The sequence below is a fragment of the Panthera uncia genome, chromosome A2 (genome assembly GCF_023721935.1).
Source record: "Panthera uncia isolate 11264 chromosome A2, Puncia_PCG_1.0, whole genome shotgun sequence".
NCBI lineage: Eukaryota > Metazoa > Chordata > Mammalia > Carnivora > Felidae > Panthera > Panthera uncia.
Window position 1 is genome coordinate 69,003,865 of NC_064816.1, and position 6,000 is coordinate 69,009,864.

Here is a 6,000-nt window from a genome sequence, read left to right on the forward strand (position 1 = left end):
TGGGTACTCACATGGGATAAAGGCTGTCATTATGGGGAAACTTGTCCATTGTGAAAGCAAGAAAGCAAGAGAGAAAAGAAAAAAAAAAAAAAGAAGAAGAAAAAAGGACAAACACTGCTAATCTATGCCAGAAACAGCAGGCCTGAGGCAGGGGGTTGACAAAGCCTTGTGCTTCAAAGTGCTTATTGTGCTAGAACTTCCAAGGGCTGTGAAGACAAGCATCAAACTCTTCTAAATGGAACCAGGGAGGCTTCCTGCCATTGATCTCAACAACAAATGTTTGTGTTTCATGGTCAATTTATGTATCCCTCAAAGACTCGAAGTAAAATTGTCATTAAATAGGATATTTTTAAAGATAAAACTAAGTTTCCATTTGAGTAATCATATCCTCAACACGGGTCCATTTGCCAACTAGATGACATGGTTTGAAATGGTCTTGCGATGATATATTTAGTAGCTATTAATGTTCCCAGCATTATGGGGCTCACAATTCTGAAATCAACTAACCCTTGTGAGTTTTCGTAGTCTTGATGAGATCGTGGACTGGCCCATATTGCTGTGAGGTTACTAGTAACGGCCTCAGATTGAAAACTTGGAGCAAGCAAAGATAGCCCCCTTCGTTTTGGGTTCAGGAGAATAGAATTTGAGTTACATGGAAAACTCTAGATAATTGGGTTGCGTCAACCATTTATTTAGCTGCTTTGCGAAAAGAGTCTGGACGGAGGACTCAAAAGAATTTTCCCTGAACTTAACGCTGCCTAGTAAGTAGTATGCCCCCGTGACTCCTTGAAAGGGGAGTGGACGGCGAATGCTTGTTGGCCCCGTCAGTGTCCCAGTGACCCAAGTGTCAATAGGTATGGAGGAGCAAAACAAACCAGCCAGTACCAGGCTCACTGCTGTGACCAGGCTTCATAGGGTGATGGTGAACAGCTTTTATCTTTAGGCGTTCAATGTTTCACAAGACAGTAAGTGCAATCTTAACTCGTTTTATATTGAACAACTCCCCAGTTATGATCCTAACTAGATCCATCCGTCATCTGGGAAACTGATTTTCCAAGTAGTCAGTCCAGAATTGGGAGTACATGGATTAGGCATTAGAAGTAAATTCTAGGGAAAAGTAATCACTGTAAAACAAAACAAAGCAAAACAAACATCTTTCAGATGTCAAAACTGGAGAGAAAGTAAGAAAGGAGGTGAAACCCGTGGGTGGCAAGGGTGAGGTCAGGTACTTCTCTCCAGATTCAGCGGGACTTACCAGGAGCAAACTGATAAATGCATGTGCTGGCCTTGAGGAATCATATTGCTTGAGGGTTTTAGATTTTTGTTTTGTTTTGCTTTGCTTTTCCCGAAGGAGGTGCCTAGGGGAAAGCAGGGTGGGGAAGGCTGTACCCTCCACCTGTCAGTCTTCAAAGACTTGAGTCTAGACCAGTGGAGAGAGGCGGCTGCAGGCAGAAATGGAAGGAGCCTTAATTAACATCAAGGACCCTGTGGTTCCCAAATAACAAATTGTGATACTATGCGCGATAGAGGACCATTTTCCCTGATCATGTGTTGGAAGGTAGCACCATGACTGCTGTGAAGAAAATGGGCCAACAGTTTGGGGAGCCATGAGACACAGGACCTTCACCAAATTTCAGCGTTTTTGAGGTGGCCTCTGAAAACAGTGTCTGTGTGATGGATTACCATTGGAGGTGTGGCACAACCGAGAGAGGTTTTGTAGGAACGGAAGTTCCTTATAGGAACCGACTGGACAGTTTATTGGCCCGCATGAAACACCCGTGGTTTCCCAGGTATAACTGGATAAAATGTAGAGAGGGGCTATGCGTCTACTAAGTTCCATCTTTGATCTTAAACAGGTGGATGTGGTTTTAAACTGTATGAATAGGGCTTAGTATCATTACCCTGCCTCCTTGTTTTCACATTAGATCTAATACGAAGGGGATTTTAGTAATTATATGACTTCATTTCTCAAAAAAGCCAGTTTGGTTTCACATGAATGGATAATGTACAGCACTAATCCTACTTGAACTTGTCTATGCATGGAGAAACAGAAGATGAGTCGGTCATGGAGTGAATGCTAAGGGTATTTGGTCCAGGATGTCCTTGAATTTGGTGATATGACCTTGAACCAGATGCTTTGATTCTGGATTTATTCTTCTTTAGGGTGAAGTCAATGGTACCTAGGCAGCATGTGTCCCTGGGGTACTCGGAGAATGAGTTAATGTCAAAGTGCTTTAGTGACTGGAAAATCAAAATAACAATGAGGATACCCTTCCCATCTTCCTTAATCCATAAACACAATCTCCCAGGCCATTAATTTGTTTCTAACATTTTTTTAATTCTATAATTTATTTTTTACTTACCATTGTATCCAAACCACTCAGTACACCACTGTGAAATGAGCTTATGATAAAGAAACACAGTCTGAATAGAGTTTTTAAAGAATAATAGTGACCATGCTATACAACCTTGGCCAAAGGTACTTTTTTAAACTTTGAAAGTTATTCCTTCAAAAAATTTTCAAGTGCAGTTAATCCCAAAATATCTACACATTTACCACGTTACTCCAATGTAAAGTCATTGGAAATGCTTTTATAGGCTATTTTATTATTATTATTACCATTATTATTATTATTTTATTTTATTTTATTATTATTATTATTGTTATTATAGGCTATTTTATAGGAAATGGCTATTATAGACTATCACTTTCCAGAGACCCACAGCATAAAATTCTTCTATTTGAAAAGTCAGAAGGGGGGCACCTGGGTGGCTTAGTCAGTTAAGCGTCGGACTTCGGCTCAGGTCATGGTCTCCTGGTCCATGAGTTCGAGCCCTGTGTTGGGCTCTGTGCTGACAGCTCAGAGCCTGGAGCCTGCTTTGGATTCTGTGTCTCCCTCTCTCTGTTCCTCCCCCACTCACATTCTGTCTCTCTTTCTCTCTCTCTCAAAAATAAGTAAACATCCAAAAAAATTTTCTTTTGAAAAGTCAGAAGGGCCTTTTTGGCCCATTGAGAAGGTACATGCTATTAAAACAAGCAAAGCTGAGTTAACTGTCTGTTCCGAGGAAAGTGCTGGAAGATGTTTCTAATCATTATAGTTAGGCATGCCCTGTATTTGGCTTCTGAGTTTTAATCTTCTTTTTTTGAAGTTTATGAATTAAATAATTAAATTACAGTAAACTGGGGCGCCTGGGTGGCTCAGTCTGTCTGTTAAGCATCTGACTCTCAATTTTGGCTCAGCTCCTGCTCTCAGTTTGTGTGTCGGGGAGGCCTGCACGGACTCTGCGTTGAGAGCGTGGGCTCTGCTTGAGATTCTTCCTCTTTCTTTGCCCTTCCCCTGCTCAAACTCTCTCTGTCTCTCTCTAAATAAACTTAAAAAAAATAAATCACATTAAAGTTATAACATAGTGAAGAGAATAGCTTCTAGGATAGGTAACACAAACTTCAGGTCAGCTACTTAGTGGCATCGTGACACTGGAAAATTATTTAAATTCAGTAACTATATTTCCTTTACTTCTTTACATTTAACATAAAAATAATATCTACCTGATAAGACTTTTTGGAAAATTTCCAAAGTGAAAAGACATCTAAATGGCAGAGGTCAGGGTCTGATATGATGAGTTTACCATTGACCCCTTGCTAGAAATATCCAGTTATATTTTTATGGCCCCACTCTCCAAGAATTATCAGAAACACTTCCTGCAGTTGGACCCTGTCCTGGGCATTTTAGGACGCTAGTTCTGGCCTTAGTGCCACGGGATGTTTTGAGAGTAGATATTATTACTTGCTCTCTGTGATATCAATCGGGGAGGGTTCTTATTTTTGATCCAAACAGCTTTCGTAAATAATCCTGTTATCGCCATCCTTTTCAGCCTCATCCATCCATCTCTTGAGGTAACACTTCTGTTATTAGTTTAATGTATAAGTGAAAGAAACACCTAATTTCTTTGAATTGATAGGAACTGAAGTGTCCTATATAAAGCATTTTGTTTTCTAACTGAAGAAGATCCTTTTAAACACTGAAAAAAAAATTAGCGGATGTTTGACTCTAAAAAGTAGACATGTGACCAAACAGGTTTAAATAATAAAGACATTTGTTGCCCATTTAATGTGGAACCAAGGTTCTAGGTGTAGTGTAATCATGGCACCCGCTCTATTTCTTTACAATTCTCTGATCGCTCCCCTCGTCCGTATTTTGGCTTCATCATCAGACTCATGATCTCTACCAAACCCTTAGCAAAAACTGGATATTCATCTTCATGTGGATCTAGCATAGACTGCTACCCATGGTTTTCTCTTAAAAATAGCAAGGACCTTTCACAGAGAGAGTCAATCTTTCCTAGTGACTTTCTGGCTCAAGTTGGCACAGGCCAGTCTCCAGGACAGGAGACTATGATCGACTAAGAAAAATCAGAGCCAACTTCCTGAGAAGGGCCGGTTCCCTAAATAGCACTGTTGCCAGATGCCTGGGATTAGGTAGGGTGAAAGGTGGAGAGTCAAATATTACAAGTATCAGAATTGTATTTCAATATTCTTGAAGGAAATCTTTATACAGTGCTCCCACTTTCCATATTCTTAAATAGACAACCCTGATCATACTTTAGCCCAAAGGAGGAGTTGGGGGATGGTGATACAGAGATGATTATTCAGTGATAATCTCAGTAGCTACCATTCAGGTGGCAGAGCTGTTTGCTCCTAAACTAAGTAATTACCGGCTATTCTTGCACTTTATGGCTGCTCTCCTGAGTACTTTGTCTCCTCACTTGTGGTGCCACTAACAACTTAAGTTCTTGTGATAGATAGCAATCCTCTTCCCAACTTTACTTTGCTATGGGAGGAAATAATATAGAATATCTCTTAATGGATGCCGTTGAACCGACTCTGGGATTGATGGATGATTCCTATTTCTTGCATAAAATACGTTGCCTGATACTTTCAGAATATAGTACATATAGCTAATACAATACCTGTACAATCTTGCTCTCACTGGTTGAGTTGTAAGGTTACTAAGGCTCAGTTGTGTTTGTTCCCAAATCTGTACATTCCAGTTGTATTTGTGATTGTGTTACATAAGAACTTGAAATATGAGTAAAGCAAAAATAAAAACAAACAACAAACAAACAACAACAACAACAAAATAAACCTAACTACTAATCAAATGTATTGTTTCTACAGAGCTAAGGGAAGCTCACTACAAACATTGGTGGCTAAATTAGCCATGGGAGAAATGATTGCAAAAGACTGAAGAAAAAGTGCAAAAATATAGAGAGATTCTCTATTCATAAAATTCTGTAAGGGTCTTTAAATTCTTGTTCTACTTAAAATTTTTTTTAACGGTTATTTATTATTGAGAGACAGAGAGAGACAGACCATGAGCAGGGGAGGGTCAGAGAGAGGGGGACACAGAATCTGAAGCAGGCTCCAGGCTCCAGGCTTCGAGCCCAACGTGGGGCTCGAACTCATGAACCACAAGATCGTGACCTGAGTCGAAGTCGGACACTTAACCGACTGACCCAGGCGCCCCTCTTGTTCTACTTTAAAGATTCCAAAAAGGGGAATGGTAGCAGATACATTATTAATGTGATTCATACAGGAAAATGATGGCATCCTCCAATCAGCAGATCCACTCTCAAAGAAAGGGCCATGACCCTGTAGGTTAAGCTTGGTAAATGAACGTGGCAGAGATAGGATTCCAGAACAGATCTGCCTAAAACCATTGCCTGTTCACCATCCACTAGCATGACAGAGGTCCATGGGAAATTGGAGTCAATTTTCCTCCTTTTTTGTTATATATCTGTATAGATTACAGGATCTCTGTAATTCTCCTCCAGTGACCCCTGTAAGGAAGGAACCTCCAGCCGAGTCAGGGATGTGTAACCACATAGGACAAAGTACTTGAGGCAGGCTGTATGGAGTTGCATACTTACAGGAAGGAGTAGAGAAGGAAAGAAGTAAATATGAACTCCCAGTGAAGGGAAGCAAGGAGACACCATGTTAGA